The 26562-nt window shown below is 44.8% G+C and overlaps 1 protein-coding gene and 1 pseudogene across 7 annotated transcripts in view; one reads left to right on the top strand and one right to left on the bottom strand.

The window, feature by feature from the left end:
- Nucleotides 1-2197: 2197 nt before the first annotated feature.
- LOC141133931 (CLOCK-interacting pacemaker-like) lies at nt 2198-11399 on the top strand (annotated as a pseudogene).
- Nucleotides 11400-23006: 11607 nt separating this feature from the next.
- Nucleotides 23007-26562, bottom strand: part of TNPO3 (transportin 3) — a 103366-nt gene continuing 99810 nt past the window's right edge. For all 7 annotated transcript variants that reach the window (XM_073619316.1, XM_073619315.1, XM_073619321.1 and 4 more), the window contains one exon: nt 23007-23716. The gene's annotated coding sequence lies outside the window, so the exon portion shown is untranslated. The remainder of the gene's footprint in view (nt 23717-26562) is intronic.

Here is a 26562-nt window from a genome sequence, read left to right as displayed (position 1 = left end):
GACTTTGTAAAAGTAAACTGTAGGAGATTGTGCATCTACATCTGTAGAGTGGGACTGGATGAAAAATGCACAACTCAACCATGCTTTTGTGCAGAGCCTAGGAGTGAGTTACGCCTTTTCTTTGAAGGAGTTCTACAAGGCTCTGGTCCGGCCGCACCTGGAGTATGCTGTCCAGTTCTAGGCACCAGTCCTCAGGAAGGATGTACTGGAAATGGAACGAGTACAAAGAAGGGCAACAAAGCTAATAAAGGGTCTGGAGGATCTTAGTTATGAGGAAAGGTTGCAAGCACTGAACTTATTCTCTCTGGAGAAGAGACGCTTGAGAGGGGATATGATTTCAATTTACAAATACTGTACTGGTGACCCCACAATAGGGATAAAACTTTTTCGCAGAAGAGAGTTTAATAAGACTCGTGGCCACTCATTACAATTAGAAGAAAAGAGGTTTAACCTTAAACTACGTAGAGGGTTCTTTACTGTAAGAGCGGCAAGGATGTGGAATTCCCTTCCACAGGCGGTAGTCTCAGCGGGGAGCATTGATAGCTTCAAGAAACTATTAGATAATCACCTGAATGACCGAAACATACAGGGATATACGATGTAATACTGACACATAATCACACACATAGGTTGGACTTGATGGACTTGTGTCTTTTTCAACCTCACCTACTATGTATGTAACTATGAGTTTTCCTCCACAGTGGATCCACTGGGTTTGAGAATTTCGGGATTGGATCCTGCCAGCCTGGGAGCCCCAAGGACGGGAGATTAAGATCCTGCAAGAAGGCTGAGAGTTCCTCCGGGAACCTCAGTGTATGGGATCGTTTTTTGTGGCAATCAGGCAGGCGGGGAAGCCCCATCTGTACATGATCCCATCCGAATGCAGGTGTTCAAGGAGCGGCTTTAGGGCTCTACGGCGGTCCAAAGTATCCTTGGAAAGGTCTGGGAATATGGTGATGACTGCCCCGTCAAAGTCTATGTTAAGCAAGCTCCGCATCTTTGCCATATTGGCGGTTTTTTTCCTCAAAGTAGTGCAAACGACAGATGACGTCTCGGGGCTGGTCTGAGTTAGCATTATGGGGTCGTAGAGCTCGATGCACACGGTCAAATTGCAGAAGATCAGTGACAGGGTTGCCCAGGATGGTATTAAAGATACCTCGTATTGATGGTTCAAGGTCGTTATCTCTGGTTGCTTCAGGCAGACCTCTGACACGTATATTATTTCTACGGTTACGGTTCTCGAGGTCCTCGAATTTATATAGGGAGGCACGATGGGCGAATGCTAGCTGAGTAACAGTTTCCTGTAATTCCTTTATGGCTAGTGTGTGTGAGAGTCCTGTCGTCGTTCCGTTTCCTCCACTCTGACCAGGATATGTGACATATCAGCTCTCACAGCAGTTATCTCTTTCTTAATGGATTTTTCCAAGCTGTGAAACATACCTGCAAGTTCTTTTTTAAGTCATTAGCGATGTCATTTCGGACCCAGCAGGGGATCCGGGATTGCCCATAAGATCCGAACAGTATGAGGAGGCCGGAGAGCTCTCCCTCACAGAAGCAGCGTGAGATGGAGGAGAGACGCTCGGTCTGGGGGTTCTAGTCTGATCGCATTGTGTATTAGCTAAATATTGCTGAATGGAGCCTGCGGAGACTGGAAGAGATATCGACCTCTTACCCGATCTTTTACCAAGTGTGGGACGGGGTTTAGGTGTCTTGGCGGGCATAACTGGAACTGTAGGGCTGATAGCTGTACAGTGCACACCTCACTCACATTTGTTCAGTGCCATGCATACTTCATATCACTGATGCTATTTGTAAAGATTCTCATGCAGTTAATAATAGGATCACTTCAGTAACTGTAAGAGAGAATTAGGTGATTCAGCTTACTCAAAGTGTAGAAGTACAGGAGCTGTGTGTACAGTTCAGTGGCACAGATTGAAATGGGGAGTACTTGGAGCACCAAGATGGCCGCTGACCTCCAAGCATAGGCCGGAGCCGCGGACTTTCCTGACGGTAGGAGCCGGCCGCGTGAGCACCGTTCCGTGCAGGCCCGGAGCGCCTCTGTGGGGAACAAAATTCGGGGCACTGGTAAGTAAATGCCCCAGAGTTGTTAGGGGAGCCAGCTGAGGGAGGAGTAGGAGAGCACCTCGCTACTCACCGCATCCACAAGGCAGAGGAGACCAGAACGGCAGGCCACAAGATGGCGTCAGGCCACCGAAGGACGTTGCTAAAAGAAGGGGATCTCCGGGTGAGTTTCCGATGTCTCGCAAATTCTCTCTGGCTGTCGGTGGTATCTCAGTCAGGGAGCTAAGGTAGAGCTCAACTGTGGCTTCCGATCCACGGAAATGAAGAGCAGTGGGCTCCGGGTGTTGAGTAGGCCCCAAGATGGCGGCGGGTGTCCGAAGCGCGGGTCTGGCTGTAGGCCTAAAACAATGAAGTACAGCCAAATTTAGCTGAAACCCCACAGGAGCTGTAGCAGAGGGTGTCCAGTCGCTCCTGTTGGTAAGATGGAGCTTCGCCGGGTGAAAAAGGACAGGGATGGCTATGGATCCTTGTTGTCTAGACGGAGCCCAGCTTCAACACGTCCTCCCTGTTGCTCGTCCGGACACGCCCCCCCCCCCCCCAAGTATTCTAGATGAGGGGAAGTATGGAAGGCAGACTTTTGAAAGTTGATTCTCTAACCAAAAGTCTGAAGACTCTGAATAGTCCTTTGAGATGAATTCTTCTGAAGATGGTCATCTAGGTACACTGTAACCTGGATGCCCTGAATTCTTAAAAGGGAGACGGGTGCAAGCAACTTTGTGAATACGCCGGGTGCAGAGGATAGGTCAAACAGCAGTGAGAAAATTCCAACAGGGAGCCGTTGGAAGTGCAGAATGTAAACCAAGGAGCCCAAGTTAATATAAAAGTCACACTGGACCGCTGCTACCGCACTCAAATGACCAAATAACAAACCGACAAAAACAACAGAATTGGGAAGCGCAGATCCAGGAAGATTGGCAAGGAATCAATTGGAGATGTAATCCATGTGATATTTAAAACAGTTTATTGTTGATAAAACATGTAACCAATACACAGTACAAATGGAAAAAATAGTCAGAATGGCCAAACTCACTGTGATAGTGCCAGCAATGGAGCCAAAGGGTGGTGGAGAAATGGCTGTCTCGCTTCCGTTAGGGCTGTGGACAGGGGGGGCTGCAAACCAAAACTGGGAAGCCTGAAAACACTTTCCAACAGCTGGAAGCGGTGACCATAACCAAAGCCGGGCTACATCAGGGAGGGGAAAGGCTGGGTCCAGATCCAGCAAGCACGATCACTGTATGACCAGAGTGGAAAATGGCAGAGCCGCTGCAGCAGCAGGTGAGACCAGAGATGGATGCTGGAGGGGCAGCAGGTACAAGGCTGAGCTGCAAGTTGTCCGGACACAACAGGACTCCTCTCCGCCCACGTCACACGATCCGACCGCAGGCAGACATCGACAAAGCCTGATGGATCAAATGGATCAGAGCAGGAGATGTGATGAGTATGACAGCAGGTGCCAGAGCTTGAGTGGTATACGATTACATATTTTGGAGTTTAGCCCCTTCCTCAGAATTCCACTCTGGTCATAAAGTGATCATGCTTCCTGGAACTGGATCCAGCCTTTCCCCTCCCTGATGTAGCCCGGCTTTGGTTATGGTCACCGCTCCCAGCTGTTGGAAAGTGTTTTCAGGCTTCCCGTTTTTGGTCTGCAGCCCCCTCTGTCCACAGCCCTCACAGACACGGGACAGCCATTTCTCCACCACCTTTTGGCTCCATTGCTGGTACTATCACAGTGAGTTTGGCCATTCTGACGATTTTTCCCATTTGTACTGTGTATTGGTTACATGTTTTAACAGCAATAAAATGCTCCCTTTCCCACGTCCTTCATACTTGTTCTAGGACATCAACACAGAAAAATAACGTGGAAGGCAGTGCTTGTAAGTGCTCCACCAGAGTTTGGTCCTAGAAGAAATTATCCTGTTGATTGACAAACTACAGCAACAGCTGGTTGCAGGACTGGACCTGCAAGAGTAAAGAGTGCCTTTAAGAGTGTCTCAAATGTTGTCTGCAGCATCCTTAAACATTTTATTGTCTCTATAGATGTTTTCTCATTTAAGACAAGATGGCAGGATCTACTACTGGAAAAGGAAACTTTTTTTGCAAATTATATTTTCACTTGATACAGCTCGGCAATTATTATACAGCGCCAACAGTTTAAGCAGCACTTTACAATATAAAGGGGAGCAGTACAATTACAATACAGTTAAAGAGGAAGTAAACTCTTCCCCTCCCCCCCCAATGCTGCTTTTCAATTAGACCATTATATTTAATTCTTCTAACACATTATACAATATAATTAAACCCCAATCGCATGTTCCTTACTGTATTTGAAGATGTTTCTAAATTTGTTCCTCTCGGGATAAGCAGCGCCATATTAAGTGTTGTTTCCATGTCTGTAGTGGAAAATACTTCCACTCTTTCATGTAGTCCTTGCTTTAATCTCTCGCATGCACAATCGTTTCTCAGCCAAGCCTCCTAGTTTCTGAGGCTGAGAATGTAGTCTCGCAGTATTGGAGCATAGTGCTGCAGGGAGCGGAAATGACAGTCATGGCACACTGCTCAATGGACTAATAGCACAAAGAGCATGCTGGGAATCGCGGGAGAGATGTGCATGCACCGGTGATGTCATTACAGATATCGGGATGAATTATCAGCAAACCGAGCAAGTAAGGTGACATCTGAGTACAGCCATCAATAGTGCTTTTAATACCGATTTATATGTGCTAAAGTGATGGGAGAGAGTTTACTTCCACTTTAAATACAGAAGGAGGAGGGCCCTGCTCATGGAGTTTACAATCTAAAGGGAGGGGGTGGTGGTACAAAAGGTAATAGATGTAGGGGATGATCTAAGGGAGGTGACTCAAGTACAGTTCTTACGTGGGGGTAGGCTTCACTGCATAAATTATTTTTTAAGAATCACCTAAAGGCGGACAGGAGCTGACCGGGCATACTGGGGCAGGGAGTTCCAGAGGATGGGAGAGACTGTGGAGAAGTCCTGGAGGTGAGCGTAGGATGGGGTAACAAGGGAGCTAGAGAGCTGGAAGTCTTGGGAGGGGAGCAGAGGATGAATTGGGTGATATCTGCAGGTGAGGTTGGTGATGTACAGCTGGGGGCGATGTTGTGGATGGCCTTGTATGTTGTGGTTAGTATTTTGAATTTCATACAATGGGGTAGGGGAAGCTAGCAAAGAGATTGGCAGCAGTCATGGATCAGTTAGTAAGGTTTATTAGTCTAGGAGCAGCATTCATAATAGACTGAAGGGGGACAGCCTTGCCTTGTGTAAAGGTAGGCCAGTGAGAAGGGCGTTGCAGTAGTCAAGGCAGGAAATGCAGGAATAAGTTGTTTTGCGGTGTTGTTAGGAAGGGGCGAATTGTGGAAATGTTGCAGAGATTAAGGTGGCAAGATCTAGCCAATGGTTGGATGTGGGGGGCTGAAGGAGAGGTTAGAGTCACCCAGCACCCTGTGTGGAGGGACCAATGGTTGTGCTGTTAATCTCAATGGTAAAGTCATGGGTGGGAATCGGGGAGGAGGAAATATTACAAGCTCAGTTTTTGAAAGATTGAGTTTGAGGAAGTTGTATGACATCCATACTGATATGTCGCTCCGCAAGTTTGTGATATGGGAGGGGGTGAGTTGAGGAGTGGAGAGATAGATCTGGGTGTCGTTAAGCATAGAGGTGGTATTGGAAGCCATGGAAGGTTATCAACTGGCCCGGGGAAGAGGTATAGAGAGAGAATAGGAGGGGCCCAAAGACAGAGCCTTGGGGTACCCCAAGAGGAAGAGGAGCGGAGGAGAGGGTGTTGTACGTATGTGACACTGAACATGCACTGAGATAGGTAGGAGGAGAATCAGGAAACCAAGGTCAAGGTAGTGGATTTTATAGAGGAGTGGGTGGTCAACTGTGTTAAAGGTAAATTTTAGTAGGGCAGTTTCAGTGGAATATTGTGGGCGGAGGCCGGACTGTTGGGGATCGTGAAGGCTGTTGTCAGTGAAGTAGCAACTCATATGGTTGTAGACAAGGTGTTCAAGAAGCTTGGAGTCAAACAAGAGCAGGGAGATGGGTCTTAAGTTATTTAAACAGGTGCGGTCCAGTGAAGGTTTTTACGTATTGGGGTAACGGGTGCATGTTTGTGTTCATGTTTGAGTGGGGAGGGAAAGGTTGAAGATGTGGGTTAGAAAGTTTTAGGAGATAGAGCAGGAAGGTGGTGGTCACAGTAATTATGAGGGGACGGGTGGTTAGGTGGGCCACGGAAAGGAGTTAAGCAACTTTGTCAGTAGTAACAGGGTTGAAGGAGGAAAGTATTGAGTGTGATGTTGGCTGGGAGAGAAAGCTGGATATCTGATTGCAAATGGTGTCGATTTTGTTTTCGAAAAGATTGGCAATCTCCTGGGCAGTAAGCAAGTTTGTGGGTGGAGGCAGAGTGGGATGAAGTAAGGAATTAAGGGTAGAAAAGAGCTGACAAGGTTTGGATGAGAGGGTTTTGACGAGAGTGGTGTAGTTGGCTTGTTTAGCAGCATGGAGGCAGGAGTTGTATTTGAGAAGGGCAGATTTATAGAGGGTGAAGTCTTGCAGGGATTTCATTTTACGCCATGCTCGCTCAAGAGCATGGCTGTGTCTCTTGAGACTTCTGCTGTTGTCCTTTTTCCCAGGGTTGTAGCAGGTGAGGCCTGGTTCTGTGTGTAGAGAGAGGAGCGAGTGTGTGCAGGGATGATGACAATGTGTTGTTGTAGACAGAAATGGCCAGGTTTGGGCAGAACAGGAGTACGATTTTATTGTAAAGGCAGTCAATAGCAGATTGAAGAAGGGAAGGGGTGAGGTGGCGATGGTTCCTGTGGGTAACCGTTTGCATGTTGGAGGCATGGGAGGTAGGAGTGTGACTATGATAAGTTTGTGATCGGAGAGGAAAAGTGGTGTTAGAGAGGTTGCAGGGAGTGCATAGGTGGGAGAATGATGTTGAGTGTTGCCATTGGCGTGAGAGTGGTGGTTTGTGTCCATTGCGTTAGATTAAAAAGAGGAGGTTAAGTTGAAGTGGCTAAGGTGTTAACATTGATTGGAATGTTAAAGTCACAGGGGCGGGTACTTTAGAGGAGAGAAAGTAAGGTAGCCATGTGTAGAGGTCATCAAGAAAGCGTGACACTGGGCTGGGAGGCCGGTAAATTTCTATAACCCCTGGCAAAAATTATGGAATCACCAGTCCCTGAGGATGTTCCTTCAGTTGTTTATTGTAGTAGAAAAAAAAGCGGATCACAGACACGGCCAAAAACTAAAGGCATTTCAAATGGCAAATTTCTGGCTTTAAGAAACACTAAAAGAAATCATGAAAAATAATTGTGGTGGCCAGTAACAGTTAGATTTATAGAACAAGCACAGGGAATAAATTATGGAATCACTCAATTCTGAGGAAAAAATGATGGAATCATTAAAAACAAACAAAATAACACTCCAACACATCACTAGTACTTTGTTGCACCACCTCTGGCTTTTATAACTGCTTGCAATCTCTGAGGCATTGACTTAATGAGTGATAAACAGTACTCTTCATCAATCTAGTTCCAGCCTTCTCTGATTGCTGTTGCCAAATCATCTTTGCAGGTTGGAGCCTTGTCACGGACCATTTTCTTTAACTTCCACCACAGATTTTCAATTGGACTGTTTGCAGGCCATGACATTGACCTTATGTGTTTTTCTTCAAGGAATTTTTCACAGTTTTTGCTCTATGGCAAGATGCATTATCATCTTGATAAATGATTTCATCATCCCCAAACATCCTTTCAATAGATGGGATAAGAAAAGTGTCCAAAATTTCAATGTAAACCTGTGCATTTATTGAAGATTTAATGACAGCCATCTCCCCAGTGCCTTTACCTGACATGCAGCCCCATATCATAATTGACTGTGGAAAGTTGCATGTTTTCTTCAGACAGTCGTCTGCATAAATCTCATTGGAACGGCACCAAACAAAAGTTCCAGCATCATCACCTTGCCCAATGCAGATTTGAGATTCATCACTGAATATGACTTTCATCCAATCATCCACAGTCCACGATTGCCTTTCCTTAGCCCATTGTAACCTTGTTTTTTTGTGTTTAGGTGTTAGAGATGGCTTTCTTTTAACTTTTCTGTATGCAAATCCCATTTCCTTAAGGCGGTTTCTTACAGTTCGGTCACAGGTGTTGATTCCAGTTTCCTCCCATTTGTTCATTTGTTTTGTTGTACATTTTCTGTTTTCAAGGCATATTGCTTTAAGTTTTCTGTCTTGACGCTTTGATGTCTTCCTTGGTCTACCAGTATGCTTGCCTTTAACCACCTTCCCATGTTGTAGACACAGCTGACTGTGAATAACCAACATCTTGTGCAACACTGCGTGATGATTTACCCTCTTTACCTACATACTAACAAGCGGATTTAATCTGATGCAGGTGTTAGTAATAAAAATTTACAGGGTGCTTCCATAATTTTTTCCTCAGAATTGACTAGATTGATGAAGAGTACTGTTTATCACTCATTAAGTCAATGCCTCAGAGATTGCAAGCAGTTATAAAAGCCAGAGGTGGTGCAACAAAGTACTAGTGATGTGTTGGAGTGTTATTTTGTTTGTTTTTCATGATTCCATCATTTTTTCTCAGAATTGAGTGATTCCATAATTTATTCCCTGTGCTTGTTCTATAAATCTAACTGTTACTGGCCACCACAATTATTTTTCTTGATTTCTTTTAGTGTTTCTTAAAGCCAGAAAGTTGCCATTTGAAATGCCTTTAGTTTTTGGCCATGTCTATGACCTGCTTTTTTTTTCTACTACAATAAACAACTGAAGGAACATCCTCAGGGACTGGTGATTCCATAATTTTTGCCAGGGGTTGTACAATCCTCAAACTGGAGAAAAAAAGACGAATACAGTGCACTTCAAAATAGAGGAGGGTGTAGGAAAAACCTGGGAGGTGTTTTATGTGGAGAAGTCCAACTCCGCTTCCTTTTCCTCCGCTGAGTCAGGGTGAGTGAGTCCAGAAGAGGCCACCATGGGAGAGGGCAGCTGGAGAGGCAGGTTTCAGTAAGAGCAAGTAGATGGCGGGAGTTGCAAAAACCTTTTTAGGCGAACCCCAATCGTCATAAATTGCCTATTCTATTTGTTCAAGAATGTTTTTAGACTTTGCAGGCCTCTTAGTGCCTAAAGGGGCATGGGAAGATTAAAAAGCTTTTGGGCGTATCGGAGGGGCATGGTCTCAGCTTGGCTGAGTGAAGTTGAGTATCGGCAAAGCTCCAGGATCGCGGCTCCCTTACAGCCTTACCCTGGTGCATTTCTGGCCTTCCCAGTTGCTCCGTGAGTAGTAGCTGCCTGTGCACTCCTCCTCAAATATCCCCGCTGGTATAGAGCAATTTCTGAGGCCGATACAGCCTGCAGCCTCTATGCTGGATCTCAGTGCTTCTCTGGCGATGTTTGCTTCACGTGTCTGCCTCAGCTTCAGCCAAGCCTCTGCCTCTAACCACCTGGAATCTGCTCTCTCTTTCCCTGCAGCATAGTGAGTACATATGCCACCTATGGATCCTGTGTTTGCATCCACTTCAGAGCAAACTTTATGGTCCCTTTTGCAGCATCTGTCCACAAGAACTGATGGTGAGGCCCTGACGAACAGGGTAGAGACTGCCCTGAGAGGAGAGTTACAGGGACTAAAGCATGAAGTGTCAACGTTAGACACTAGGGTGTCTGATGTGGAAAGAGCATGGCTCCATGTTCCAATCTATCCAGAGTCTATAGTCCTCACAGACAGATCTTTCTGACAAAGTCATTCAACTCCAGTTGTTATAGGACGATTTAGAAAACCGTAGTAAGGCTGGTTCCAGATAAATATACTTTTTTCCTACAAATAGCTGAGCAGTGGCAGGTGTATCGCTGAATAGATCTCATACCTAAGCTCCAGTGCAGCTTCCACATCTTTACAAACATCCTCCTCCCCCCCTCACAGAAAGGCATAAAGTCATAAGGCAGCATCCTGGGACTCTCCTTCAAATGTCTATCTGGTCTCTCTTTACTTTGTCCATGATTAATAAATCTTTGTATCTAGCACTGATAACCTATGCATTATGGGAAAAGCCTGCCATACTTGCACTGTTCCGGCTGACCTCACTCTTTATAAGACCCTCATACTATGCTGTATATACTGGCCTTCCTCTGTAAGATCTTCATACCATGATCTACATACTGCCCTCCCTCTCAATAAGACCCTCCCTACTGTGCTTTACATACATGCATTCTGCCTGTGGGTAAAGTGCTCTCTCAGCTCTAATTTGACCCTCTTAAGATTTACAGAAAGCTGCTTTTTCCAGTATAGGGCATTGAGCAGAGACACCAGAGATCACGCTGACCTGTATAGTGTACTGAGCAGAGGTTCCAGAGATTACACCAAACAGTATAGCCACTGAGCAGAGGGGTGAGTGCATGGACCCCTGAAACCACAGAGAGGTAATTGTAGGGGCCCCAGAGATCATGTTGACCAGTATAATGTACTGAATGGTGGGGTAATTGCAGGGGCCCCAGAAACCATGAAGTAATTGCAGGGAACTCAGAAATCACACTGACGGTAAACTGTGACACCATTATCCACTTTGACTTTAATTTTATTCTCCCCAGGGGTCCAGCTCTGACCCACATGGGCACTCCTGGACTGCCCATCCCTCCTTTCAGCTGCTTCCTACCACTTCACAGATCTTGGTTTTCCCCTCATCGATACCTCTGGCAAAACCTCAGTCATCCAGTGGATAGTCCACCAAATACTTGCCTATTCTGAACTCCTACCCCAAGATCACACCACACCCATCACAGCTGCCTCTGCAGGGACACAAGAGAAGCTGACACGTGGCACCAAAACAAAAAAAGCAGCTTCTGAGAAAGGTGATGGGGAGAAGGCAAATTCCTCGAATAGTCCAGAGGAGCCTGTGCTCAGTGATGCGGCTCCAGACTGAACTGGGCCTGGCCACCACACAGAATCAGACCAAAGACAGCATGGGCACAGATGGCACTGATCTCCAGGCAGCTCCATTTTCAGATACCTCTAATAAGACTCACTTTTCAGTGCCATCTCAACAGAAGAACAAAAGTCGCAGGTTTCAGAAAACTCAAGATGTTTTACACCGTTCTGGGCTGCTGAGCATTGCTACAAACACTAAAGAATTGGCCCGGCTTAACCATGCCACCCAGACCCAGCTGGAGAAGCAGATGAGCCTGTACACTAAAGCCATCAGCAGTAATAGCACGGAAGACTGTCAGAAGCTGCAGGAATCATTGATTCAGCCTAGTGGGCTGTTGAAAGAGATCCGCATGTGACTCCGGCCTGTTCTTACAATGGAAGGCTTTGTAATCCTAGCAGTGAGATAGTTTAACCATACAGGTTATGGTGGAAAGGAACTAAAGGAATCGCGAAGCCCTCCAACCGAATCCATGCGTAGCGAAGTAAGCCTTCTTACAACAGAAGGTGTTCACATGCCTCATTCCATCGCATATCCCAAAAATAACAGAATTACACCTAATTTCAGGACAGTGGATGGGGCCATGGAAATCATTCATTTATGCTTCATCAGCCACAACCAGAACTGCTGCTGTATAATGCAAACATAGCCTGATGCTATAGAGCCATTTATTTCAAGTTACTAAGTGTAGCAGTAATAAAGTGAGACATTCCCAAGGCCCTGACCAGTCATTGTGACAGCCATGTAGCTAGTCCAAGCACAGTAGTGAGCAGTCAGCTGTGCCCAGGAGAAGAGAGGGTTCCTTAACTGTACACTTGGGGACTAGGTGTAGGTAGGTTAGCCTGTCAGATAGGTCCAGCATCACACTATGAGAGGCCAACCGCACTGCTAACATTGGTTCCCCTAATGTATGAAAGCAGAACTGTTTGTGTTGCTCACAAGTAGCCAATTTTTTTTTTTAAATTAACCATAACTGAAAGCATAGGAGATAATCTGATTGGAAGGGTAACACAGGCCCCCTTTCACATGACGTAAGCCTCTGTTTTTGTATCTGCTGAACACAGGAAATGAAAGTGCAAAAGGTGCCCATAAGTTTTCAATGAAAAGTGCTGAAAGATGTGTTGGACAGGAAGTGGTTTAACCTTAAACTGCGTAAGGGGTTCTTTACTGTCAGAATGGTAAGGATGTGGAACTCACTTCCACATTTGGTGGTATTAGCAGGGAGTGTTGTAATTTAAAAAAAATTCTCAGATGTGCATCTTGGTGAATGCCATTTACAGGACATGGGAAATGGTATTGAATGAATGAAAGATTTGTATAGCGCTGCAAATGCGAACTGAATAGCCTCAAGGCGCTTGATCCATGCTGTTAGTCCTGTTTCTTAGAAGAGATGGGTCTTGAGTTTTTTTCTGAAAAGTTTTTTTTATTGACATAAACACCCACACAGGTTGAACTAGATGGAATGGTGTCTTTGTTCAACCTTCCTAACCATGTAACTATGTAGCCATAGACAGACAATACAGCTTCTTGGGATTCTGGAATCGACAACACAGGCGGCACTCCAATCTACTGTGATGGCCATCTTCAACAGATACTTAGATCGCCAGCCGGACACAGTGATTGTCATTGATGGAGTACATCAAACCCTTGGCCCCCAGTCCCCCTTTGCCTGACAGGTCTAGAGATGTGCTATGCTGCCTGTACTCCTATACTCTTAAAAGAAGAAATCTTGCAGCAGGCCTGGCTTGTGGGGGTGCTGGAATTTGATGGTGCTGCAGTTCATCTTCTGCCTGATTTTTCCAGAAAGACTCTGCTGATGCGCAAGACTCTCAAACCCTTGCTTGAGCAGCTAGGTGAGCTGGGACTAACCTATAAATGGGGACATCCGTTCCACCTGATTGTCAGGAAGGGTAACAATACCTTTCCCGCTACATCACTACTCCAAACTCCCAGACTCTTGCCTTTGCAGAAATGGATCCCACTCCAGTGCTGAACACGATCACTTCGGATCCCAAGCCGGGAACCCCCAGGGGCAGACTGCAACAAGAAAGGACCAGTCGACACTCTGAGGGGGAGGCAACGAGCCTTCTAGCAAGTTGATTCTTGATGTTGGTGTCCTCCTTAGAGACGTCAAGCCTATTTTTCACACAGTTGGACATGCAACTCTAGCCTACTGGACTACACGAATCTCCTGCGTATGCTTTTCAATGTTATAACATACTCCTTTTGTTATTTTTGTAATGGACTGTGCTCAGGGGCTTCTCGCGTCACCTAGTGAGTCTTGCCCCCTAACGTTATCTATATGCCAAATATGTGTATATATCAAAATGTATGCATATGTGCAGGCGTGGGTTTTTCATCAGCCCACTACAGTGCTTATGGGTTCTGTTGTTGAATGTTCTTTTTTTTCAGTTTTTGGTCTAATTTTGGATGCCTAGCAGCAACTTCCTAATGGCAGCTCTTCCCCCTGGGAGGCATGCTGCGTAGCATATATGGGCTGGGCTCTGCACCCCTGATGCCCTCCCCCTGTAGTGTTATCCCTGTGGTGGGTCACCTCTTGAGGGTGGGGGGGCATATGGCCTGTGCCTCCTCTGGTGTGTGCATGTCCCTGTGTAGATATATACATCTATACTCTCTGGATAGCGCAGTTGGGGGTCAGGGTAATGCTCAATTGGCATAAACTAGCTTTTATTGGAGTAGCCGATGCTACTTGGTCGACTGCCTTCATTTGTACTATACCTAGTTTTGTTAAGACTTGACTTGGGTACGTTCATGTAGGGGCTACTATTTATCATCATCACCCCCCCCCCCCTTAATTCTCCCGCCCCTGCCTTTACCCTTTCCCTTCCGCATTCTCATCCCCCTCATTTTTGCAGCTCCTTAATGTTTTGCTCAGACCATCTGTGAACTACTTACTTGCAGCAGTTTCTGTTATGTTTTTTGTTTGCTTTGTTTTGATTGTGATATACTGCAGGCATTTATCTTACTCAGGCAAATCCCTAATTGTACCCCTCTTGGAACGCCTTGCCTGGATCTCAGGCATTCTACATCTTACAATTTCCAATTCCAAAATATCAGGCAACAGCCATAGCACTGTATTAAATCTAGGATTGTTCATGTATAATTGGGATAGCAGCCGCAGCCTTCCAGGTGTTCCTATCTGCAGGGGCCTCTCTGCTCATCTGTGTACTGCCATCTTCTCACCCCAGCCTGTATAGAAGAGATGCGCTGCCTGACATGGAAAATGGCAGGTTAGAGCAGGGGCAGCAATAACAAATCCCCTTCACTTGTGTCTGTTGCAGCATTATTAAAGCTTCCCTCCTTACATTGGTGTCAAGGACAGCAATAATAAACTCTTTCTTCATTTGGTTCAGCAATAATAACTCCCTTTCATTGGTGTCAGTGGGTAGAACGATAGCACACCCTCTTCACCGATGACAGTGGGCGCAGTGGTTACTTGAATACACATTTTTTTCAACATCAGGCTAAAACTATATTATGACAGTCAGGCAAGGGATCACTTAGCCACACAGGTGGTACCAAGCGCGTTCCAGGACTCAGCATCTCACTGATTTACTGCCACACAACCCTGGTAGAAGAAGAGGGGACCGGACTTCTTTTTATGCTGCAGTTACATTATAATTGCATAACCCCCCCATTAAAACAATCACATTTTGTTGCTTTGCAGCTTGAAATGAAGACAGTTTGTAATACTTATAACATCAAAGTGAGAGATATAAAAACAATCCCTGAGTTAAAAAAATGATCCTTGTGTCAGTATTTTGTTGAACCACCTTTTGCTTTAATTACAGCCTCTAGTCTATTGCGACATGTCTCTACTAACTTTGCACACCTAGGCTTTGCAGCGCTGCTCAAATTCAGTTAAATTTGATGGTGACCGTTTGTGGACTGCAGTCTTCAAGTCATTCCATGGATTTTCAGTTGGGTTTAAGTCTGGGTCCTGACTAGGCCATGCAAGGACATTCGCCTTTTTCTTGCTTGGGTCATTGTCATGTTGGAAGGTTAACCTTCTTCCCATTGACAACTTTCTGGTAGAGGGCAGCAGATTTTCCTCATGAATTTGACAGTACTTTGCACCATCCATTTTTCTTCTATCCTGACAAGTGCTCCAGTCCCTGCTGCAGAGAAACATCCCACATAAACATGATATTACCACCTCCATGCTTTACTGTAGGAATGGGGTTATTTGGATGGTGAGCTGTATTGTATTTCCGCCAGACATATTGTTTGGTGTTGAGGCCAAAGAATTAAATTTTAGTCTCATCTGACCAGAGCAACCTTTTCCATGTGGCCTCAGAATCTTCAAGGTGCATTTTGGCAAAGCTCAATCGTGCATGTGGCCTCTCTTAAGGAGTGGCTTTTCTCTTGCAACCTTGCCATACAAGCCACATTTGTGGAGAAAACACAAGGGGGGGGGAGGCGCCTCTAATTGCAGTATGTAAGCCAAATTTATTAAAAACACAGTGTTTTTAATAAATTTGGCTTACATACTGCACTTAGAGGCGCCTCCCCCCCTTGTGTGTTTTTTCTGCAGATTTTTGGAGCTTGGTTTCAGCTCTTCCTGGAAGGCAGCCATCTGTGTGGACTTTCCAATATAAGTTTGCTTCTGTTCATATAGACTTTTCATGGACTATATTAGCTATAATTACCTTTTGTCACCAACATGATGGTAATATAGGGTTTTCCGTTTTTTTGCGCCTTTTACTTGTTTACACATTTGTGGAGAATTTGTGATATTGTTGTCACATGCACACAATGATCACTCTTTGTCATAAATTCCTGCAACTGCTTCAGAGTTGCTGTAGGCCTCATGGTAGCCTGACTAGTTTCCCCCTGGCTCTTTCATCCAGTTTGGAGCAATGTCCTGATCCAGGGAGAGTCTGTGTTATACCTTCACCTTCTTAATAATAGACTTCACTGTGCTTCTAGGCAATGATAAAATTTTTGACTTTTTTTTTGTATCCATCTCCTGACTTGTGCCTGTCCACAACTATCCCGGAGATCTTTGGACAGTGCCTTGCCAGCCATAGTTGATTGTTTGCTTAAGTTGCACTACCAGGGAATAAAATGCTCCAGGAAAGTGCTTTTCAAGCTGAGCTAATCAAAATAACCACAGCTGATCACAGTTAAAAGTCAAATTGCTTTGCGTGCGATTGAGAAGGTGATTAGCTAAACCTGACTGAGTTTACAAAATCAGTGATTTTGTTTTTTTTTTTTCTGACATGTTGGCATTATCCCTTTCACTTGGATGTTATAAGTTGCACTAAATACAGCTGGATAGAAAAAACAAAAAAACAAAAAACTGTGTGTCTTCATTTCAGGCTGAAAAGCAACAAAAATAGGATTTTTATAACAGCTTACCTGTAAAATCCTATTCTTTTGATGTACATCACGGGACACAGAGCCTCAGTAATTACTGATGGGTTATATAGGGTATCACTAGGTGATTGGACACTTGCACACCCTAAACAGGAAGTTCAACCCCCTATATAATCCCTCCCCTTACAGGGATACCTCAGTTTTGTAGCAAAGCAATATAAGTGTATTAGAAGAGGGGCAGGACCTCTGTGTCCCATGATGTACATCAAAAGAAAAGGATTTTACAGGTAAGCCGTTATAAAAATCCTATTTTCTTTCTCGTACATCACGGGACACAGAGCCTCAGTAATTACTGATGGGATGTCCCAGAGCAATGCTATTTGAGGGGAGGGGACCACACAACGTAGGGTGTAATCAGACCTGAGGATCTTGTACTGCTGCCTGCAGCATACTACGCCCAAAGGCGACATCCTCATGCCTTCCCACATCCACCTGATAAAATTTGGTGAATGTATGGACTGAAGACCAGGTTGCGGCCTTGCAGATTTGAGCCATAGAGGCCTGGTGATGCACCGCCCAAGAAGCACTAATAGCTCTTGTGGAGTGTGCCTTGATTTGAAAAGGTGGAACTTTGTTTCTAATCGTAAGCTTGAATAATCATTTGTCGAATCCATTTTGAAATGGTAGACTTTGACGCTGCCTGTCCTCTATTGGGACCTTCTGGCAGTACGAACAAAACATCCGTTTTGCGAATTTGAGCAGTTGCTTTCAGATAGGCCTTGACTGCTCTTACTACATCCAAAGAATGTAGTGACCTCTCTTCCGTAGAACAAGGATCTGGAAAAAAGGAAGGAAGAACAATATCTTGGTTTAGATGAAAACCTGAAACCACCTTCGGTAGAAAGCTAGGATGAGGGTGCAATACCACTCTATCCTTGTGTATAATTAAATAAGGCTCTTTACAGGAAAGAGCTGCTAATTCTGATACTCTTCTAGCAGAAGAAATGTCTACCAGAAAAATTAACTTTCTTGTCAATAAGACCAAGGGAATTTGACGTATTGGTTCAAAAGGCTGTTTCTGTAAAACTGACAGAACCAAATTCAAGTCCCAGGGGTTTAGGGGCATCTTAACCGGAGGATTAAGATGCGTCACCCCCTGCATAAAGTTTCAGACCAAAGAATGTGAAGCAAATGGCCATTGAAATAATACTGATAAGGCCGAGACCTGGCCCTTGAGGGTACTCAAAGCCGGCTTAATTTCTAATCCCATTTGTAGAAAGTCAAGAATTCTACCTATTACATATTTTCTGGGATGCCAACCCCTGGATTCACACCAGGATACATAAGCTTTCCAGACTCTATGATAAATCACTCTGGAAGCTGGTTTCCTTGCATTGATCAAGGTAGAGATCACCGGACCTGAACACCCACGACTCTTCAGAATGTGGGCTTCAATAGCCAAACCGTCAAATTTAGCATTTGTAAGACAGGATGGAACACTGGACCTTGAGATAACAGGTCTGGACGTGACGGTAGGGTCCACGGGGAACCTACTGTCATCCTTACTATTTCTGCATACCAAGCTCTCCTGGGCCAAGCTGGGGCCACTAGAAGTACCGACTTCTTTTCCTGCCTGATCCTGCGAAGGAGTCGTGAATAGGAGGGAATGCATAAATCAGTGAGAACCGATGCCACGGAATCACCAACGCATCTGTCCCGTATGCAAGAGGATCCTTTGTTCTTGCCACAAACTTGTCGATCTTTTTGTTGAATCTGGATGCACAGATCTACATATGGAACCCCCCCATCTTTGGCATATGGCCCAAAAGACGTTGGGGTGAAGAGACCATTCTCCTGGGACTAACCGCTGGCGAATCAAATAGTCCGCCTGCCAGTTCTCTATCCCCGGAATGAAAACTGCCGATATGCATGGCCCATGCTTTTCTGCCCAGACTAAAATCTGGTTCACTTCTCTCTGAGCTGCCCGACTCTTGGTGCCTCCTTGATGATTGATATAAGCCACTGCTGTGGCATTGTCGGACTGGATCCTGACAGGGCAACCCTGCAGCCTGAGAGTCCAGGCCCTTAGGGCTAGATATGCCGTACGGATCTCCAGAATGTTGATGGGTAAGGTGCTCTCGAATTTGGACCATTCCCCTTGGACCGCAGACTGTTCCAGAACTGCTCCCCAAACCAAAAGACTGGCATCCGTTGTTACCACCGTCCAGGTAACCGGTAAAAAGGATTTCCCTTTCTGCAGGCTTTCGGGTATTAAACCACCAACTGAGGCTCTGACGCACTGCACGAGACAGGTGCATCGGAAAAACTAATGCCTGAACCTTCTTGTTCCAAGCAGACAGGATACCGTGTTGCAGCAGTCTTGAATGAAACTGAGCATAGGGAACTGCTTCGAATGAAGCCACCAGCTTTCCCAGCAGCCTCATACAAAGACGGACAGAAGGACCCTTTTTGGTCCTGACTACCAGAACCAGCTCTCTTAAGGCAGTGATCTTTGCCTGAGGTAAAAATACCTTCTCTTGGCTTGTATCTATGATCAGGCCTAAATACTCTAGCCTTCTTACTGGTTTTAAGAAAGACTTTTCTAGGTTGAGAATCCAACCTAGGTGTTCCAGGTAGTGGATTGTGGTCATCAAGTTCCCGCTCAAACAGGCTCCCGACCGGTCTATCAAGAGCAGGTCGTCTAGATATGCTATGACAGTTATACCCTGAGCCCTTAATCTGGCCAGAGGAGGAGCCAAGATCTTTGTAAACACCCGAGGTGCAGTGGCTAGCCCGAAAGGCAGGGCCACAAACTGAAAATGGCGTCCTTCTATTTCGAAGCGCAAGTACTTTTGATGAGCAGGAAAAATGGGTACATGCAGATACGCATCTCTGATGTCTATTGATGCCAGAAATTCTCCTCCCTGTAGGATGGAGATTACTGATCGGATTGATTCCATGCAAAAGGATCGAATCCTTATGAATCGATTTAGATCCTTTAGATCCAGGATGGGTCTGACATCTCCATTTGGTTTATGAACCATAAAAAGGTTGGAATAAAATCCCAATCCTTGATCTTTCGTGGGAACCACCATGATGACTTTTTGCGATAATAGTCGCTCTAATGCTAGAAGGACCGACTGCTTTTTCTCTGGATCTCTGGGGACATTTGATCTGAGGAAACGAGGAGAGGGGAATTCTTGGAACTCCAGTTTGTAACCTAGAGTTACCGTGGAGATTACCCATCTGTCCTGGAAATCCTCCTGCCAGAGCTTTGAGAACTGTAGCAGTCTTCCCCCCACCTGAGCGAGCGGGGGCGCCCCTTCATAAAGAGGCTTTAGCATCTTGTCTAGTAGACTTCTTCCCCCAGGACTTCTTTTGTCCCTGGGGTCGACTCTGAAATTTATTTCTAGACCCTGACGGAGGAAGCCGTCGTAACTGCCTGAAGGCTGATGCCCCTGGCACTGGGGAAAGAGCCGTTTGAAAGAGGGACGCTTACTCCTTTTTTTTAACAGGTAAGAGAGTGCTTTTCCCACTAGAGATCTTTTGGATATAATTGTCCAAATCCTCTCCAAACAGCCTTGCACCATGAAATGGAAATCCAGCCAGAAGCTTCGTACATGGTGCTTCGGCTGACCAATTTTTCAACCATAAGATTCTACGCATATGCAAAAACCCAAGTGAAAGACGAGAGGTTTGGATGATAGAATCTCTGATGGCGTCAACAGCAAAACATAAGGCCGCTGGAAGGTTAGCCAACCCCTGGGCCTGCTGTTCAGGTAGAACTTTGAGGACCTTCTTAGTCTCTTAAGTATTGACAGACTCCGATTGCTGCCACTGCAGGTTGAGCTACTGAACCTGCTAAGGAGAAAATATCTTTTAACAGGGATTCCATTTTTTTATCAAATGGATCCCTGAGCATCGTCTACAGGACAAGTCAGACTTTTATTTACGGAGGAAATGGCGGCGTCAACGGCCAATATCCCCCACATCTTTATAAACTTTTCTTCCATAGCATAAAGTGGTGAAAACTTTTTAGGCGGAAAAAAACGTTTATCTGGGTGATCCCACTCAGAATAAATGAGCTTTTCTAGCAAATTATCAACAGGAAAAGCATGTGTTGTTTGAGGAGGCTTCAGTGACCCCAAAGAAGAAGAGGGTTCTTTAACTGACTCAGATACGGGTAATTTAAATGTAAGGCAGACCAATCCAGCAAGGATCTGTACCAAGACCTTCTCATCTTGAGAAGCTGAAGAGGGCCCTTCTCCACTTGATTCCTCAGAGGATGAATCATCAGTTCCATCCCGATCCTCTGAAAGGGATTTTTCTCCTTTTTCCCAGAGTTCCTCTGCCTGAGGGTCCTGGGTAACAGAGGAAGATCTAGTGCGTTTTCTTCCACTGAGTGAAGATGCGATTAAGGCCATTAATCTTTCCTCTAGTCCATTAATGGTTGAGAAAAAAACCTCCTGTGTAATATATACAGGGGCTGAAGTGGCAGAAGCAGATGCAGCCCCCGACCCCAACAGCTCTCCCTGGCCAGCCATCCCAGGTCCTTCAGGGGGCAAGGTGCTGCAGACAGGGGTCCTCAGAGCCTGAGGGAGATCCCCTAGAGCCTCTGGTTTTTGGGGTATTCATACCTCTTTTACCCATAGTGCAAAGCAAACAAGGTGGAGGTATCACACAAATGAAACACTGACTGCTGAGCGATGTAGTACAGCAACTGCCGCTGCTACCAATGCCCAGTCAAATGTTTCTTAGTAAATGCTGCCTAGGAGAATGCCTGTGTCCCACCTTACATGCGACCGTCAGCTCTGTGTACCTCCATAGGCTGTGTGCACCTGAAAAGTGTGCTTCTTACAGCCTGTGCAGCCGGCGATGTGGGCGTCCAAGCACGCCGGACGTCGAGCCGACCCTCCGGGACAAGCGTGGAGGGGAGGCTGGGGTGAAGGAGGAAGGAGAGAGGCCAGCAGACGATGGGGTCCGCCAAATAGTAATGGCGGCGGTGGCGACGGTGATAGTGCGGTATACTACCGCCTCACAGACCACTGCGGGCCCCCCCTAGTCTTGGGGGGAATACCTTGAGGAAGAGCCCCCCATCCCATCCTACCTGGAGCTCGGCTGGAGGAGCTGTGCAGCGTGAACACTGAGACAGACAATCAAGCATGTGAAGGTATGTGCTCTTGGCAGCCCTCGGTGGCAACAATAGGCATAGCATACATTTACTAAAAGGAGAAACCTACTAGAATTAAAAAATTCTGTGGAATCTCCCTTACCTTATCCAGCTGCAGGGTTCTGTTATACAGACCCAATCTTCACCTCCCACGGTGGGCTCCGTTTGGAAAACCTTTAGAGACTGGGGCCCCCTATGGATAGGGGGATCCGCAGTTCTGGGCCTGTAAAGCACCCGGCCAAGAATAAGGCTAGAAAAACCAAATTCTGAAATGCGGGGTCCAGCTCTCTAAAAAGAGAATCGTTACAGGTAAAACCTTGTTTCTTCGGACACGAGGCCCGGGTACCATCCAATTCGGCCTAGAAAGGACACTTTGAAATGGATCCGGTTCGCCTGGCTTGCCCCAGTATAGGATATAGGATATTCCCTTTGGAGCTCAGCACAGCACATCTTTACACGTGACCAACACCTAAGACACTGGCGAAAAAACTGAGGTATCCCTGTAAGGGGAGGGATTATATAGGAGGTTGAACTTCCTGTTTAGGGTGTGCCAGTGTCCAATCATCTAGTGTAATGTAACCCATCAGTAATTACTGAGGCTGTGTCCCGTGATGTACGAGAAAGAAATTAGATTTTTTTTATTTCTATTTTTTTTTTTTTTTTTTAAAGGGGAGTGTTTTTTTTTTCTATATCAACTGTGTCTACACCCCATCCCCACTCTGACTGGTTAGTGAATAGATCAGCAGCAGACCAGAGTTTCTGGTCACTCTGCTGCCTTCCGATCACTCTGCTGCCTTCTCTTATCAGCATGTTACTTGAATTTGAACCATCGCTACGTAAATGTAAAGATACGATATGTGCCAGTTGGCCAGCAGGTTCCTATGTTTGACTTAATGAGATGCATGACATGTATTGCTTTTTCATGGTCTGTATTTTCCTTTTTTCTTTTGTTATGAACACAGAGCTGCATTAATGTGTGTATTTTTAATGCATGGAGCTTTAAAAATGCAGATGCAATACCTTTCTCAATCAATGACCTAGTTGAGGTATGCAGATCAGGACATCTGATTCTACTTTGACTTTCCTAGTTCACATTTTTGGGCTGGGTCAGTATAGCAGTCACTGACTAACAGTAGGTCACTTATTACATGGAAGTTGCACTCTGGTGGGTTTACCTATTTTTGCCTGCACTTCTGTTATATCAAGCTCATGTCTAGTTTTGATCCTCCTATAAGCGATGCATCTAGACAGTGCCATTCGTTCTGAAAGATGAACCACAAGTGGCACTGTGTTTCTATCAAGTTATCAAAATCATTCATGTTGTTGAGCTTTTTTTTTTGCATTGCCTTTTGAATTAAGAAGTGTTATAGACAGATGCAATCATTTGTGTGATAATCAATCACAAAACTAAGAACTGCCACACCTTTTTACAACCAAAAACGAAACAATGAAAAATCCTGTTTTTACTTAGTTTTATTTTGCACATTTTACTTTTTTTCATTTCACAGAAAGTTTAGCTGCATATTTTCTCAGTTTGCATCCACGCAAATTTAAATTCCGCCAACCAGTGATTTTATCTGACGGCCTTTAGTTTCTTTTTTTTTTTAATTTTTTTTTTTTGTAATTGCAGTTTTTTTTTTCGTATTTTTCAATTTTTTTTTTTTTTTATTTTAAAATGAGTCCATCAAGGAAAGCTCTAAACCCGTTGACACCACCTCCCAATTCCCGATCCTTCCCATAACAAAATGCATATTTGATGCTTGGGCATTGCCGTTAGAACCCCTTCACCCCCGAGGTCTAGACTTAGACAATGTGGCACTGTAGGGGGATTGGGATGTTGGGACACATCTGGCACCACCTGTTCACTGAGTGCCTTATTGCTGTGGGTTAGACCTTTTAGACAAACCTTTTACACAGCTCTTATAGAACATTTGCCCCCGCTCAGAAGTGAAGGGGTTGAGTTTTCACACTCTTTCTTCCCAGTTTTGTTATATCATCTTCAGCACGCTACACACAGGGACGCTGTCCTCAAACTCGCCTGCCAGCCGTTTCTTTCACTCTGCGTCCCCCCTTTTGGCATCACACGCTTGGGGGTTATAGAAGCCAATCCACAATGGTTCTCGGTTCTGGAGGTGCTGTCTGAGTGAGCTGGTAACCTGTCTTCACTGTAGAGTAAAAGATGTGTGTAGAACAAACCGTTCATTAGTAATAAGTCCTCCACTGACCTACCACTATGCCATAACCTAATAATCTACAGTTCATGAAAACTCCGTTAACGTATTTGGGGGGGGGGGCACACAAGATGAAGGCCAAAACCTAAAAAAAAAAAAAAAAAAAAAAAAAAAAAAAACAGTTCCATGTACACTAGTGCTCTCTAGCTTTGTTTTTTGCCTAGAATACCATAGGAAGGGGGTACCTTCTACTCTTATTCATTAAAGGGTTCAAAATTTAAAACCCTTCAGGGCTTGTTCACATCAGCAGCCACGCAGATCCCATGGCTGCTGTTGTGTGCTGGGAGGATTTTTGCCAGATTTGCCATTCTTGGCGCATCACACTTTTTCTTCACAAGTGAAACTTCATTTAGTTGCATTCATCAAGTCAGCACTGTAACGCAGTGAATTTTTGAAGCTGCAAAAAGGTACTGCATGACATACTTTTTTCTGGCGCACCGCTGTGACAAAGTAGTGTGAACTTACACCAGAAGGAAACAAGCCAAACTGTCTTGTCTTTGTGATTTGACAACTGACTTTATTCACTCACACAAAGACTTTCTCAAAAGGATTTCTTTATCTGTAACTAAGCCATCAAATGTTTTTTAAATCCTTTTTCTCTGTCTTTTTTTTCCCAGTGCTTGCCTGAATGTGACAGGTGGCTATGGGGGCAATACAAGAGTTTTGGTTGGTTGAAACAAACACATACAATACATGTTTACTGTAAGTACTGGCTGTCAATGTATACCACTTCTCTTTTGTACTCTGACTAAATATGGCTCCCACTGCCCTCAATATCTCTTGTGAGATCAGGAATAGAGGAGAGTAGGTACAGGCAGTTGTACAGTAGGGATCGACCAATATAGTTTTTTCAGTTATAAAACAAAGTGTAGCGCTGAAATAAAAAGTGATGAGTATAATGTGAAAAATACCTAAGTGAAATAAATATACTAATTTATCACACAAAAAAATGTCAATCCTTCTAGTCAGTAAGTGAATATGACCATTGTGATCTTCAACTGTGAGACTAATAGAAGTATCACCATAATATAAAACAAAGAAAACGAAAAACAGTCTGAACTGTCTTGAACTCCTGAGACAGTATAAACAAGAAATTGTATGGTGATAGTTGTTGCTCAATCAAATGTGGATAAAAGTTTACAAAGATCCAATACAGTTCAGCTAAATCCACCTCAGTGTCATATTCAAAACACATGTGAAATTCCCACAACCAGTAAAGTTGGAGGCTTACCGAAGGGTTTGAACCCGAAACAGCATATACTGTAAGGGTCAAACCAGCTTGTATTGCCCACCGGCAATGAGGGGGGAAATCTTGGCAACCTGGAGAAATAAGGGTCCCAACCGTTTTCATAGAAGAATCCTCCCAGCACGGGTGGTCACATATCCCAAAATGCGGCCCATTTAAGAAGTTAAAAAAGCGCTTGTGATAAAAAAGAAGGCGGCAGTGGAGTCCTCCTGACGCGTTTCGTCTACCAAGACTGTCTAGGTAGACGAAGTCTTGGTAGACGAAACGCGTCGGGAGGACTCCACTGCCGCCTTCTTCTTTATCACAAGCGCTTTTTTAACTTCTTAAATGGGCCGCATTTTGGGATATGTGACCACCCGTGCTGGGAGGATTCTTCTATGAAAACGGTTGGGACCCTTATTTCTCCAGGTTGCCAAGATTTCCCCCCTCATTGCCGGTGGGCAATACAAGCTGGTTTGACCCTTACAGTATATGCTGTTTCGGGTTCAAACCCTTCGGTAAGCCTCCAACTTTACTGGTTGTGGGAATTTCACATGTGTTTTGAATATGACACTGAGGTGGATTTAGCTGAACTGTATTGGATCTTTGTAAACTTTTATCCACATTTGATTGAGCAACAACTATCACCATACAATTTCTTGTTTATACTGTCTCAGGAGTTCAAGACAGTTCAGACTGTTTTTCGTTTTCTTTGTTTTATATTATGGTGATACTTCTATTAGTCTCACAGTTGAAGATCACAATGGTCATATTCACTTACTGACCAGAAGGATTGACATTTTTTTGTGTGATAAATTAGTATATTTATTTCACTTAGGTATTTTTCACATTATACTCATCACTTTTTATTTCAGCGCTACACTTTGTTTTATATGTTAATTTAACAAATATTCTTTTTGTTGTGTTAGCTGCTCGCGTAGAGTAAGCGCAAAATATATTACTGTCGTGTTTTCACTTATAGTTTTTTCAGTGCTGATACGATACCGATATTTTGGCCACCTCTCAGGCCAATAGCCGATATTATGTGCCGATATTCTGCACATTTAAAAATTTTATTTTTACACTTTTCTTTTCTATCACCGTTATTGCTGTCACAGGGAATGTAAATATCCCTTATGACTGTAATAGGCAATAACAGGTACTCTTTATGGAAGGATTGGGTGTCCGCTGCACTTGAAAGTATTCAAAACGTCAAGAGAGGCGTTTTTGAATACTTTCTTTTTTTTTTTTTTTTTTAAAACTGGCGCCTTTAAGATGCCAGTAATCCAGGAAGTGATGTCATGACATCACGTCCGGGTTACTAGATCCGAAATCCGAACGAAGCATCGGGTTTATTCGGGTCTTCGGCCAGCCGGCGGGCGTGCCAGCTGGATGCTCGGGCCTCCTGGTGGGACTGGAGAGCCCGGGCGACCGTCGAAAGAATGGTGGGGGGGGTGTCCCCTCCCGCAGCTTGTAATAACAGCCGAGTGGCTGCTGAGTGCATTGGTTGTTATTACAATGAAGCCGACCGCTGCTGTAAAGAACGGTAGGTACC

This window comes from Aquarana catesbeiana, linkage group LG03 (genome assembly GCF_042186555.1).
Source record: "Aquarana catesbeiana isolate 2022-GZ linkage group LG03, ASM4218655v1, whole genome shotgun sequence".
NCBI classification, from domain to species: Eukaryota; Metazoa; Chordata; class Amphibia; order Anura; family Ranidae; genus Aquarana; species Aquarana catesbeiana.
Note: the sequence above shows the minus strand (reverse complement) of the source record. Positions and strands in the feature narration are given on the sequence as shown.